The sequence below is a fragment of the Branchiostoma lanceolatum genome, chromosome 4, assembly GCF_035083965.1.
Source record: "Branchiostoma lanceolatum isolate klBraLanc5 chromosome 4, klBraLanc5.hap2, whole genome shotgun sequence".
In the NCBI taxonomy this organism is placed as follows: Eukaryota; Metazoa; Chordata; class Leptocardii; order Amphioxiformes; family Branchiostomatidae; genus Branchiostoma; species Branchiostoma lanceolatum.
Genome location: NC_089725.1, coordinates 31,119,146 through 31,134,711, shown reverse-complemented (window position 1 = coordinate 31,134,711; position 15,566 = coordinate 31,119,146). Strand labels below are relative to the sequence as shown.

The 15,566-nt window shown below is 45.2% G+C and overlaps 1 pseudogene; it reads left to right on the top strand.

The window, feature by feature from the left end:
* The first annotated feature begins 2,873 nt into the window (after positions 1-2,873).
* Positions 2,874-11,179, top strand: LOC136432067 (selenoprotein N-like; annotated as a pseudogene).
* The last annotated feature ends 4,387 nt before the right edge of the window (positions 11,180-15,566 follow it).

Here is a 15,566-nt window from a genome sequence, read left to right as displayed (position 1 = left end):
TGCTGTGTCTCTTCTATCCCCTCTTCTATCCCCTCTTCTATCCTCTATCCTCTGTCTGTTCATCCTGTCTCTTCCACTCTCTAGCTCTATCTTCTATTCTGTAAGTTCCTCTAGCTGATGTTTGTGTATCTTCTATCCCCTACCCTCCTCAGCTCAGGCTGTATACGTATTTTCAATAATTCCTACCCTCTTTTAAGTCTGTTTCTGTCTCTTCTAGCCTCTATCCTCCCATTTCTGCTGTTGATATGCGTCTTTTAACGTCATCTTCCAATGTCTGCTTTTATCGTGTGTCTTTTATCCTACAAAGTTTTCTGTTCGTTGTGTTCCTTCTATCTTTCATCATCCTTAGTTCGCTGTTTGTCATGTGTCTTCAATCTTCTATCCTTCTAAGTCTGTTTGCTTCTTTTACACTCCACAGCACAGCGCACGACGCATATACACATACACACACACACAAACTAACACAGACACACACACACATACAGTACACACACAGCACAAACATACGCACACATCAAACACACACACACATACATACATATCACAAACATACACGCACACACACACACTTACACACTTTCCTTACATACATACACAGCTAACACACGCACACACACGCGCGCGCACACACTCACACACACTCACACACACACACACACACATACACACACGCACGCGCGCAGACACACAGACACACTCACACACACACACACATACACACACACACACACACACACACACACATACACACATACACACACACACACTTTTTTGTTTCTTTGTCTTTTTTGTTGTTTGTTGTCGAGGCCTTGAATCAACTCAGGGGAGGACAACGACAACCAGCTTCACAGCTGACAGACCTGCGGCCAGGCGAGCCCTTCGGGAGGACTAGTGACGCACCGGGGTTGTGATGACCTTTGTGTGGTTATATCAATCCCATCTAGCGGTGACTTAAAGCAACCTGATGTAATGATGACTACTGAACATTGCGACTTTTTAACTTCTAGATATTTTCACATTTTATTGTGTTTACTTGCATGACAGTATTGTCTCCCATCTGAAAGTATGACACAGTTAGGTAGTTTAAGCTATTCAAAATATAAAAAGAAAGTAAAAGTTATAAAACAACAACAATTGCCAGTGACACAGTAGGCGGAGTGTTTCTCCGTTGTACCGTTGTTGATCTGCCATTCATCCTGACTGGGGAGATGAGATACTGAGGAGGGGTTCGGTTTCCGCTGGGTTCGGTTCATCCCGTGTCTACATTATTCACAAACGTCACATCTTGTACGAGAGTAAGTAAATGCTGGTTTTCTCTCCAGTCCTGTAATTTTACCTTATTACATCGTTTCTAACGAAGAAGTAACTTTATGTATAGTCACCTGATGTTATTTTGTCAAAATTTATCCATTTAGTGAATACATCCCTTTTCTTCTTACATTACCTTGCAGTTAAAGAAATTATACAATGCATTATTCATAAACATCTAATCTTGTACGAGAGTAATTATAAGTAAATGCTGGTTTTCTCACCAGTCCTGAGATGGTACCTTATTATTTTATTTCTGATAAAGATGTAACTTTATATATAGTCGCTAGGGTTTATTTCATCAAAATCCATCCATTTAGAGAATACATCACTTTTCTTCTTACATTACATTGCAGTTAAAGAAACTATAACAATGTTACAATGTATATTTCCTCAAACGACGCACAATAGATGATACAATGTGTTGTATATATCCATCTACCTTTGACTGTAACTATCTGTATAATTTGGTAACTCTAGATTTGTACAAGAACAGGACGTGTTGTCACGAGTAGCTGTACTTTTTAAGTTACTCACAAGGGGACGCTTTTGTGTGAATAGAAACATAGTATTCGGCCAACTTCAACAGTGTTATCGTCTGTATCAATCGGATACGGTATGTGTTAAGGACCGTGTTGCTGTTATCGCTTAATTCGTACAAAACGTTAATAAAGCCACCTTCCCCTGGTTACATTAATGCTGCTGTTCTCATTTGATACTTGATAATTTATCAGGAAAATAGGTTTTGGGGGCCCATATCATTGGTTTTGCGCGAAAAAAAACGACACATACAGTGTGTTTGTGTGCGTGCGTGTACATGTATGTGTGTGTGTGTGTGTGTGTGTGTGCTTTCGCGTGTGCGTGCGTGTATGTGTGTGTGTGTGTGTGTGTATGTATGTGTGTGTGTGTGTCTGCTTTCGTGTGTGCGTGCGGTATGTATGTATGTGTATGTATGTGTGTGTGTGTGTGGGTGTATGCTACTGCACTGGTGAAATATAAGCCTCTACCAGGCTCCGTTGATTGATGGAAAATAGTAGACATTGGCCAAATAAAGTGAATAGCTTGGGAGCCGTAGTCGGACAAAACACACTCAAACGCTGAAGAAAACATAACCTTCTAGGCGTAGATAATAACATGATACGCAGAAGCAACCCCGCGATGGCAGGGCGTTACAACAAAAAGCATGTTGGAATTGAGCCTATAGCTAGGGCCACACTTAATGGCCTTCGAATTATTATGTACTTTTGGTCGGTTTCTTTGTGCTTGTCTTTTCTACAGTTCACGTTATGCTTTACAAAACTTACACATATTTACTGACATGATATTAACTGGCACATGAACCTCACTTTGTCTGGCGTCCAGATACTAGGAAATGTATTTGGGGCGGCAAAACTTGAGCCGTTCATTTTATGAACTTTCCAAAACACCGGCTAAAAGTTGCAACATTACGCCTGACCCCCCGCGGTGCGAAAAGAACCTGGGTTCCATCGTTCGAATCAAGGATGTTAGGAAATAGAACGTTCGAACACGAACGACCGTTCGAACAGGTCCGGTCGGAAGAACATCGAACGGCCGATCACGTTCTCCCGTTCGAATTGACCCATTCGTATATTTAGCTTTTGATGTGTTTTGAATACTTAGCTCCTTGCGTCTACTCTTACATCGATACTCTTTACAAGAGTAAGGAAGGTGTACAATGGCATCGAAAGGGACTAGGAAGCGGCCGGACAAGACAAACGGCGGTTCCGGGGACCGTCCCAGCGGGAAGAAGAAGCGCTCCAAGCTGCGCTCGTGTTGTTTCTGGGTGTGCGCGCCTGCCGCGGTGCTGCTGGCCGCCCTGGGGGTGGGGATGTACCTGGACTACCGGCGGTGGGAGCGGAGGGAGGTGGGGATGATGTCCCTGAGTCCGGACACGGTACTCGCGAATGAGGTAGGCGGTATCATGATCATGCCACCCGACGGGTATCCTCCATCAGGCGTACGTATGGATCGTAGAATTCGGCATGAAAAGGAATGATTAGCCAGTAGAGTCAGTCCACGGTGAAGAGCCATTGCGGCATTTGCGCCTGCGAACTAGCGAATCCCTCCGATGGCCAAACTCCCCCGAATATTCTCCCTATAGCCGGCGTGGTTAGTCTGGTTGAGACTACCACCGGGCAGGCTGTTGCAGGGCCCGAATATTTGTAGGTCTTTGGGGGAGTCAGACATTGGTCATCATGCCTGTATATAAATGTCACCAAGAGTTTAGCCATCAGGTCGGCCCTACTCATTTTGATGAGTGTGATGGGTTCTTAAACGCTCAGGGGTTTGATGCATGATACTCTAGCATACATTAATTGAACGAAGGCTTAACGTCCATGCTAAAGAACACTATGATGATTGAACTGCTGCCTGACCCATCCAGTAGACGACTGGCGGTTCAAACCTGTGATATCTGAGTTTCCACCCTTTTGTTCAAAAAGCGTATCGTGGCAAAACCACTGACCAAATGTGATGTAGGGACACTTGATATGTATGGAGTCATTCTGTGACAGACGTTCCCTGTCAGTGAGAGGTTATAATTATAAGTCATCCGGGGGATCAAGTACTTTGCTGTGGTGGTGATATGCATGTAACATTGCCTAGTAGCTTTGTAGACTATATTCGAAAGCTTTGAATAACCCACAAACTATAAAATAAGTGGGTAAATTCGTCTTCCACTGCCTCAATAGAAGAAGTTAAACCCAACAAAACTATCATCGTCTACATTTTAGAATGTAGCATAACATTGTATGTAGCCCTTAATATCATTGCCGATTTTTCCTTATCATATGTGTTGTCTGTACTTGCAATTAGCCTTCGGGCATGTATTTGTAATAAACTTTACTACCTAATCGCAGATTGTGATTCCCTCCCCAGACGAGTTACCCGGTAGATGAGGAAATAGACCCGGCGGGAGAGATGATCGTGCTGAAGACTCACTTCGAGCCGTTCGTGCTCGCCTCCATGGCCAAGCTCGTCCTTGACCCTGTCGGGGTACGTACTCTCCAACCTGTCCAAGAAGACCACTCAGGGTGCCGCTAAAATCTGGTCTTTGTGGACAGGTGGTCACGGTCGACAGGATGCTTGGGTCAAAGGGAAAATTATTGTTGTTATTATTGTTATCATTAAAAGCATTCACATTCATTTTCGTGATCCCCCCCCCCCCCATGCAGGCCCCCGTATATTGATTTAGTCACATATCATTGTATTAGTAATTAGCATGTTAAGTTTTATTCTATACCTCTGTTTTGTATAATGTTTAATAGTTATTGCCATGCTTTGTACCGTGTACAATTGTCCTTCAATAAAGTTTTTCTGTTATATCTGTCTATATGGGCAGACCTTGCTTCTGCTCTATTCCTGTCAGAGAACACCCATGATTTTGTGTTCAATTTGAGGCCGCCGTACCTTTGCACGAATTGCTGAGATTATACCCGAGGTCCCCATTTAGGGATGCGTTTGCTTTCATTTTTATTCTTCACATTGTGCAAAGTTGTGTGGCCCAAGGGCTACAGAAACGGATATGAGTGCCGCCCTGTGCACCATCTGGTGCGGGCGGGACTTTATAACGAAACATTCCTCTCCATTCCGCCAGTTTTTCACCACCAGGGACTTGGATAGCCTGAGGTCCTGGACGGAGCCGGTGCGAGAGTTGTCGTCCTTCGGCGCGAGCCACTTCGCCCCCTTCCTTCCCCCTCCCGCCGGCTACTCCGTTCTGGGGGCTGCTTACGAGATCATCCCCGTAAATCTCAAATTGGCCACGGGTAGGTTTGTTATCTTCGCCGAGAAGGTTATGTTTTGGTTAGCGTTCGTGTGCCCTCCCTCCCTCCCTCCCTCCCTCCCTCCCTCCCTCCCTCCCTCCCTCCCTCCCTCCCTCCCTCCCTCCCTCCCTCCCTCCCTCCCTCCCTCCCTCCCTCCCTCCCTCCCTCCCTCCCTCCCTCCCTCCCTCCCTCCCTCCCTCCCTCCCTCCCTCCCTCCCTCCCTCCCTCCCTCCCTCCCTCCCTCCCTCCCTCCCTCCCTCCCTCCCTCCCTCCCTCCCTCCCTCCCTCCCCCCTCCCTCCCCCTCCCTCCCTTCCTTCCTTCCTTCCTTCCTTCCTTGTATGTCAATATGATATCGATAACTCAAGAACACCTGCTTGTACAGGTGTAAGACGCCAGTTTTGTAGAGTAAGTACAAGCTTAAGACCGTACTGTGAGCAGTGAGAAAATAGTTACAAAGTGCTTTTCCCAAGGGCATAACACTGTGGCCTGTTGGCGATTCAAACCGTCAAGATTCTAAGTCAACAAGATCGGTGGTTAAGAAAGTTCGTTGTACACAACCACTGTTTCGGTAGGTGAATAACACTGCTTTTGTTGCTTCCCTTCGCAGGACTGCTGTCGAGTGACCGGTACTTCCCCCCGAAGGTGTCCAACAAGGAGGTGATCCTCCACCGCCTGCTGGGCCTGTTTCACCCGCGACCGTTTGTCTGCATCCGCTTCGCCCCGCAGGGCGCCGTGGCAACAGTGCGGGCAGAGAACGAGCGCTGGGTGGACGTGGTGTTCAGGTACCTCAACGGTTCTTACTTCTGTGGCAGGCTATTAGCTAGCTAGGCGTCAGGGCGTCTTATGGATGCCCTGCACTTTATGGAAACAAAGAAATTAGACGCCCTTCCTTTGCAGAGGACACCATGATTCACCGGTAATTACAATGTACTTGTACATGTCTACCCGTATCCAAAAGGACACCGAGTGTTTAAATACTGGTTGGCCATTTCGTCACCGATAGATCTGCTTGTAAATTAATGCAGACCCCCCTTTAGTGGTTATTTCTGTTCGTCAGGATCCATGCGGAGTTTCAGCTGAACGAGTCGCCGCAGTACCCCTTCTGGTTCATGCCGGCCCAGTTCACCGGGAACATCGTCCTCACCAGGGACGCCTCGCGCGTCAGGCACTTCCATCTGTACGTGCCTACCAACCGGCCAGTAAACGTGGGTAAGTCACGTGGTGTTGTGGATTCACTTTCCCACGTCACCAATATGTGAAAAACACAGTAGCACACGTCCATCTCCAGTCTCTCAATGTGGTGTTGTGGCCTCAGTCACAAGAAATTTCTGCATTTCTAATTTTGTGGCAACTGGTAAATGTGAACATTTGTCTTTCATGATGATATTACATATGTATCACGGGCAAACGGGTGACGGTGTCCTCTTTTTATCCTCTGCTTCAACTCACTGTACATGTCGAAGACTTGCGGTAATGACAGCTTTTTCTCATCAAAACAAAATGTTTGATGACTTGCAGTCCTGGAGTGGCTGGACGCTCCCGGGAACGAGAGCCACGAGGTGGACGCCGGGTACATCCCTCGGATGGAGCTGACCTCTGTCGCCCCGTCCTCGCCCGTTCTCATCCACCAGCAGGACGGCTCCTACATGGACCAGCGCCAGGCTCAGCTCACCGAGGAATGTTTCGTTTTTGTTCATTGTTGATTTGCGTTTAACAAAACGTGGCAAGATTGTGGTACGGGTTGCTGACTTAGACTCTGAGAAATCTGGGTTCGAATCACTAGCAGGCCCCAATGTTTTGCCCTTGCTTTGGAAAGGCTATTTTCTCAGTTGGAAATGGGTGCCTACGTGTGTAGCTCTAGTTATTTAGCCTAGAATCCAAACCTTTTATAGTTCCCGAGTCTATAATAGGTTTGGATTCCAGGCTAGCTGTTATTGACCATCTCTTGGATGGGATGCAAAGCTGAAGGTTCTATGTTTGAGGAGAGCCACACCTCGAGTACGGTAAAGATACAACGATGATCGCACCTATCGATAAGAGTAGGGGTCCGTCCTGGTGTTAGTGATTTCAAAATAGCTACTCAATCAAACATTATTAGAACACTAACAGAATCAGTCCTTCACCCAGTATGTCAAGCTCACTCAAAACCACTGTATGACTAGTACTTTGCTTCTCTATATATTACTTTCATTGCATGCAGCAACTTTACTCTCCAAGCAGATGTTGGGGGGGGGGGAGTTATAATGTTGTCTGACTACCAGGATTCTGTAACAACTGTGGGTGGGTAGCAGTCGGAAAACCTATCAATTTTCACCCCAGCATCTGCTTGGCTCAAGTTGAGGATTAGCAACCCGGGAATCTCAATCTAGGTTTGTGTCTTCTATATGTTGCGTTGATGAAGGTTAGACATCCAGGTAATAAGATACGCCAAAAATAGTCACTCAAGCAACTGGGTACAATTTTGAAACAGTCAGTCACTGACGAAAGATAGCGGATGCTGTCTGAAACGTCTGACTGTTTCAACATTTTAGTCATTTGCTTGAGTAGCTATTGTTGGCCCTTCTATATGTTGGTTGACTCTGTTTTCTCTCAAGTATTAAACTGAGTATCTCGATTACAAAACAGGAGCCGAAAATCTTCCTAGAGGAGGACTATGCAGACATCCAGTGGAACTCCGAGATCAGCATGGAGGAAGCTATGAGGAGCCTGGAGCTCAAGATGTACCCATTTAAGAAGGTAAAGAAATACTGCAAATTACTGGGTAACAAAGTTCTTATGACGCAGCCCAAATCCCGGATATATGTTACCCTGTGGATTTAGGTGGAGTAGCGTTGATGTTCCTGTGTGTCTTTCCAGGTGCCATATTACAACTTCACCGAAGCCTTCAGCCGAGCTGAGTCGGAGAACAAACTGGTCCATTCCATTCTGCTGTGGGGGGCGCTGGACGACCAGTCCTGCTGAGGTAGCGTACTGTAGAAACTTGCCATCTTCTTGACTTTGGTTACTCTTTTTACAAATACAGTTTACGAGTAACCAGCTGTACTTAAGGACCACCTGGCCAATGCGGGCCACTTTTTGGAGACAAGCATAAAAATCCTGACAATTCAATTGTGACCACCTGTCCACATAGACCAGATTTTTTTGGTTCCCTAATGGTCTTCTTCGGCGGGTTTGACGAGCTTGTCAATCTGGGCTCAGCAACCACTCAAGGGCCTGAGGATAAATGGCTGCGGAGGACAGGTGGTCGCAGAGCACAGGATGGGGTAACTATGTAGAAATGTACGAGACCGTTTTAATGTTGCTTGTGACTGGAGGTGGTTGCCTGCGTCAGGTGCTTGCCTGACCGTCTTTGACTGTAGGACTAAACCTAACCTGTTGCTGTCTCGCCAGGTTCGGGGCGAACACTCCGGGAGGGCCCCCTGGAGAGTTCGCCCATCCTGAAGATGCTGGCGGATCACTTCGTCAGCACCTGGACGATGGCAATCGCCGAGCTCGAGAGCATGAAGAGCAACTCCCCCGTACCCGAACACAAGAAGCTGGCCAAGATGGCCCTGGATGCTTTTGTGTAAGTTACATTCGCTGGGTGCTCTTGTATAAGTTACAGTTGTCGGTGTGTCGAACCGCCAAAGTCGGTGTGTTAAACCGCAAAAGTCGGTGTGTCGCGCTTTGAACCTTTCGGCCACGGTACATCATGTTATTCGGACAGTTCTGTGGCGTCGTTAGTAAGATGTCCTGACAATCTTGCGTGTTTTCCCAGGCCCCCGGTACAAATGATGGTGTCGCTGCCAAACGGTACCGTCGTTCATAGCCTCAACTCCCACGACGGCCTCATGTCTTCCTGCCAGTCGCTAGACAAGGCCAACAACGTTTCCTGGCTGCAGTGAGTATGGACTATGGACATAGAGAAGTGATGATGTTACGGGAAATTGCTGACACTGGACGCCTGTGTGTAGAATATAGAATGCTGCATAATGTGTATTCCGTATCACGTGAGGTACCAGCCCAACTGCGGGTTGGAGCGCTTGACGCCCGAAGGCTTGGACCAAGAATGGCGAGGAATTGTATTGAGTACTTTTTATGCCATACCCACCCGAGAAAACGCACATTTCAATGCGAAATTTGCACCAGAAGTTGAGAAATTTGGTTTCCTCAAACAGAAAACATCAATTCCAATGTCCGGATCCGGTATTTGAAATTTTGTCAGCGGCACACGTAAAGTGTGGTCAAATTAGTCAATGGAAGCCAGTGTAATATTACCGTAAGATACGGACTGGTCCGGAACACCCGTATCAAACGTTATCACAGCCCAGGTATGATATAATGACATTTCTGTCATTCCTGGGCCGTGATATCGTTCGGTACAAGTGCTCTAGTGTGTATTTCATGTTATGTCATGCCTGGGCCTGATACGGGTGTTTCGGACCGTGTGATAACTATCCGGATCACATAGGGTTCGGGAGTGTTATCACACAGACTTCCATAGAATATTTTGAACGCATTTCGAGCGCGCCGGTTGCGCGGCCGTCGGAAATTCGAATACCGAATTCGGAGATTGGAATCAATGTTGCTACAGTTTCTTGTTCGAGGACACAAAACTCCCTCAACTTCTGGCGCATTCCACATTGAAATGTGTGTTTTCTCGGGTGGGTATGACCAAGGTATGACATAAATAAAATACAACACGTTGTATTCCGCATCACCCTCGGTCCCAGCCCTCCCGTCGGATCGCCCGACGGCCGTAGGCCGGAGGGCGATTCGACCCGCGGGAGGGCTGGAACCTCGGGTGATACGGAATACCCCGTGTTGTATTCTATATGTATCTCATGGGCTTCTGTTGAAGAATTCGAAAGCGCCTCACGAATTGCTGTTCCTACCATTTTCGGCCATAGGGCGATTCGACCCACGAGAGGGCCGACGGACACTTCTCTACTTCTGTCAAGGCCACACTAAAAATCGTACCACGAAGGAAATTGTGCGACAAGTATGATAACACCGAGAGGTCCATGGCAAGTTGTTAAATCGTCCTGAAGACGAGCTGAGATCCAGTTGGAAATCTAGTGAAGCGATGTTCTTTTGTTAAAAGTGAGTTAATCTATTCAAGTCTTCAGTAGTCTTGTACTTCCTTTCTGTCTGAACCTCCCTTCTTTCCCGCAGAACTGAGGCCGCCTGTTTGTCAGACGTTTACAGCAAGTTCCTGAAGGAGGGGATGAGGAAGGCCGGAGTGGAGGAGTAGTAACCACCCGGCACGCCACTGCAGACAGACGTCGGGCAACAACTCAAACCCGCCGGCTCTCGTGTCAAGACTGAATATCCTCACCAGGCCACACCAATTCCTTTCTTTGGTTCTGGGACATTTTAAACAAAATGTGAGGAACAAAATGCAAACAAAGCTGGGAGGAGAACTTTTATGTATGCTCACTCCCATATTGTTGATCTAAAGAAAGTCAACGTCTCTAAAACTGCATGTTCCGAGTTGCATGAGCCTTGCAGTACCAGGTACATTTACTAGAGGGCCCTGTTGACGTGTGCCTGGCGTGTTTAGGCCTGTGCAGTATATTGTGCATATAGCGCATGTAGGCATGTGAACTATGACCCTGTACATTTTTGACCACCAGTTACGTCTCAGATGATGGCGCTGCCGTAAAGTGTTGCCAGCACTGGGCAGAGTCGGATGGATGGAGATGGACTGGTGTTTACCGTACGGGTCTCTCTTTGTTCTTAACATGCAGTAATGTACTAATGGTACATAGTCAGCAATCACCTCTGTACTTCAGCAATGTCTCTAAGTCAATGTTTGTAACTTGGGCATTTTACCTCGTTCATAGCTGTGTATGTATTTTTGTTTTGATGCTTTGTCGTCAGCTATAAGATGCCATTGAAGAAGGTTGGTGGCAATTCTAGAAACAGAATAACTTGAAGGAAGAGACAAACAAAACTTGAAAACTTCTGATACCGGAAGTTACAAGAATCAGAAGTGAGCTACATTGGATAATCAAGATGTATATAGGAAATGTTGAGCAATGATGGATTTTTTTACTGCTTCTAGTTGTAATACTTAAATAAACAAAATAGCTTATAGATGATGCAATAGTTGATTGACGTGTTCTTTGATTCTGAATGGGACATTTCGTAATTTCTCAATAAGATATTGGTAGGAAAAATTAGGTAAGTTTATGCATACTGTAAATGCAGAAATGTTCGCGCGGATTTAATTTCGCGGTAGGGAAAAAATGGATTGTTCGCGGTGGTTTTGAGTTCGCGTTTGAAACAATAGTAGCGCTACAGTCACACAATGGAACGGCTTTTCGCGGTGATTTTATGTTCACGGTAAAAGGTTTACCTCGAACATAAAACCACCGCGAACATTTCTGCATTTACAGTACTTTGGTTGCAGCAGGATCCAGTAGATAGGGTGATACAGAAAGTGACCGAAGCCGACCTGACAGCATGAGGCTCTCCGAGTGTACATCACGCCGGAGATGCTGACAGAGATTGAACTAACCGGAACTGACATTTCAGTACACAACGGAGCCATACATATTTGTCTACTGTGACGCAAGTTGCGAATCTGTTCCATCAATATCAGGCCAATAAACCAACAAATACTGATTTCTTAGCTACACAGCTAAATGGATATTACTTCGGCGAGTTTATGAAGCACAGGGGAAGGTAGTAGAGAGGTTATACCGTAGCGTCGGGAGATGAGCTCTGTGTAGCTAAGAATGGAATCTACTGTATATCATGGGATTTCAATGGTGTTTACTCTAAAAAAGCTCGTATCTACGTGAGGAAACGAACCGGAAACTGCTGGCTCTGGCCGTGGTGCTGATCTCGCTATCCATGGCTGATGTGTCATGTCATTCTACAACAGTCCGCGAGGTGGTGTTTCAGCATTGGCTCAATTCCAACAGGCTTTTTGTTGCAACGCCCTGCCATAGCGGGGTTGCTTCTGCGTATTATGTTATTTTCTTCGCCTAGAAGGTTATGTTTTCTTCAGCGTTTGAGTGTGTGTTGTCCGACTACGGGGACAGGGTCAATAGGCGACCAACCGTAGCCGGCTCCCAAGCTATTCACTTTATTTGGCCAATGTCTACTATTTTCAATCAATCAACGGAGCCTGGTAGAGGCTTATATTTCACCAGTGCAGTAGCATACACCCACAAACATACAAACACACACACACATACACGCACGCACACACACACACACACACACACATACACGCATGCACACGCGAAAGCACACACACACACATACATGAACACGCACGTACACACACACGGTTTATTTCGCGCAAAACCAATGATATGGGCCTCCAAAACCTATTTTCCTCAATTTTTTAAAGTATCAAATGAGAACAGCAGAATTAATGTAACCTTAAAGAAAAGCTTAAAGTTTAAACTTTGTATCAGGGGGTTCGATTCATCTAAAATCGTATCTACTACTTTGTGAAGAAACGAACAGGAGACGGCTGGCTCTGACCGTGGTGCTGATCTCGCTGTCCATGGCTGGCAGGTCGTGTCGTTCTACAACAGTCCGCTAGGTGGCGTTGCAGCAAAGGATCACTGCAAACGGGCTTTTTGGCGGTGCCCACTGTCGGAGCCTGTGGGTATGTTGTTGCAACTAGTAACTGATCTGCAATGATTCAAAACATGAATAGGGAATGTAAATTCCACGCATGCACAGTTGCAACCTATTTTGCGGTCTTGGTTAAAATTGCAGGGCTGCGATCGTCACTAAATTTGAATTTATAGAAGAGTAGTTTATATAAAAAAAGTCTGTTAGTTCCAGTTTAAGAGCAATACGATACGGTCGCTGCTGTGAAGGTGCCAGGAGCGAGAAGAAATTGAAGCTGTACATAGCGGTATTAATCAGTCTTTAGATGTAGTTAGATAGTCACCGATTTGTTATCACAGTAACTATACTTCTGCTTGTCACCATGACCTGTACTTAGCTCATCAGAGCATAAACGTGCAATAAAGGTCTTTCATTCATTCATTCATTCCGGGTCACCCGACCCAAGACCGATACAACGATTACAATCCCAGGGAGCCTGGCCTCGATAACTCCAAAGCCCGATGCGATGCTCCCAAGTCTGGCAGCAACGTGGCGAGTGTGTGTGTATAGGCCCTATAAACACCGTGTAAACCCTCTTGCTAAAGCAATGTTACTTTAGCGAGACGTCTTAAACTTACTCGGTTATTTGTTACTCGACTGCTGTCTTCTGAAAACGCTTGTATCTAATTGATCGTACACTCAGATGCTTGAATACACAGCAGATTAATTTTGTCGCCACTATTTAGTTACTAGTAGATTTTACTTTGAAATTTATTACACAATTAGTAGTTTAGTACGTTATTCATGTAGTTCACATTTGTGTGAGTGTGTGTGCGTGCGTGTGTGCGTGTGTGTGCGTGCGTGCGTGCGTGCGTGCGTGTGTGCGTGCGTGTGTGCGTGTGTGTGTGTGTGTGTGTGTGTGTGTGTGTGTGTGTGGGTGTGTGTGGTGTGGGTGTGTGTGTGTGTGTGTGTGTGTGTGTGTGTCGATATGGGCCAAGAGCCTGATGCGGATGAATAAATGAGTCAAGGTCATGATCCGCCTCTCACACTCTTTTCCTATCCACAGTCTGAGGACTTTAACTACACAAAAAGGGACTGATGAGAAATGAGAAATAGTTCCCAAAGACAGATACCGGTTGGGAAACAGAGCGAACTGGCCTACGTGTGCCCTTACACGTAGCACTAGGGTTGTTGAAGCACGGAACGAAACATTAACGTTACGTGTTGCACGTTTTCCATGTATAGATCCTCTGACGACAAAAATATATGTGATAGCTCTTCAGGCTATCACAATGGCAGGCAAGTAGCGTCTCATTAATAATCGTGTCACCCTTATTTTAGAAGTTGTATATTTGATTCCTGTGCACTGGCCTAATGGGTAGAGTGTTTGCCTTGCACACGGTAGGTCGTGAGTTCGATCCCCGGTCGGGCCGGCCAAAGACTTACAAATGGTATATACTGCTATCTCTGCTTAGCACTCAACATTTGTGAAAGAGAATGGAAGTTAAACAAACACACCATTACCAGCGGACCAGCCCCTGCTGTAGAGATTTGCACAAAGTTATGTGGCCCATGGGTTGCGTGGCCCATGGGTTGCGAATCGGAGAGGTTCGTGCATTGTGAACTATGACCCTGTACATTGTTTGCCACCAGTTAGTCTCAGATGATGGCGCTGCCGTAAAGTGTTGCCAGCGCTAGGCAGAGTCGGGTGGATGAAGATGGACTGGTGTCTACTGTACGGGTCTCTCTTTGTTCTTACAGTGCAGTAATGTAATAACCACTGCTATTTCATTGGTGCATTCTACAACTTGTATGCTATATTTGCTTGGATATTTGAAATAAAGTCAGTTATCATCTTTATACTTGAGACAAGTCAAGGTCAATTTTGCAAGGCTCTTTTCATGTCTTGACTTGAGTCAGGTCTTAGAACACCTTAGAAAATTTCACATCATCTCAGTTCTGTAATTCAAGCATGTTGCTTTGTTGCTATGCATGCATTTGTTTAGTTTAGCACTCCATCATCATTTGTAACATGCCATTGAGGAAGGTTTTGATGCCATTTTGGAGAAGTGCTAGTGCTAGATACAGAAATACTTAAAGGAAGAAAGAAACAAAACTTTCAATAGTTCCATGAATCAGAAGTGAGCTGCATTAGATAACCAAGATAACAATATTGGAAATCTTGACCAATGATGTATTTTTTACCTTTTGTATATAAATGCTTCTAGTGAGAGTAACTAGTTACTTAAATAGAACAAATAGCTTATATATACAGTGTAATGTATTACTTGCTTGATATGTTCTTTAACTGTAAATGGGAGATTTCGTAATTTTTTAAGGTTAAGGCAGCTATGTCCTAAGCAATAGATATGGTTAGAAAATTTGTCGTTCAGAGATAGTGTTTAATATGCATCTTCCATCTATGAGTTATTAGCCCTGCTGCTGGAAGGAAATGTTTAGAATCATGGTATCTCAGTAAATTTGTTAAGTCTCAAGGTATTGTCAAAAAACTATTCTCTTATCTGAAAATGCTATGAAAAACATTGATATGAACATTCAACTGTGCCTTATGTTTTTTTGATATGTGTTGAAACGAATGTGTGTAATCATTGTGGGGATTTTGGTTCATCGTGCAGTTACGAATGCACAAACTTTAATACAGAAAACTTTACAAAGACAAGGTTTTCTCAAGTGACGTCTGCTATAGACCAATTAATAGACACAATCATGGTAACGTTACAACAAGGCCAAGTGCTGTTACAGGTGGTTTATTTTCAGAGATTGGGGTTGGTGCGAAAAATGATGATGATGTAAATAAAATTGAATTTGAAGGAATGAAACGACTATTGTTTTCATTTAGCTTGATCAATGTTAGTTCAAAAACGGTTTGTTGAACTTTGTTATATCAATTTTGACAA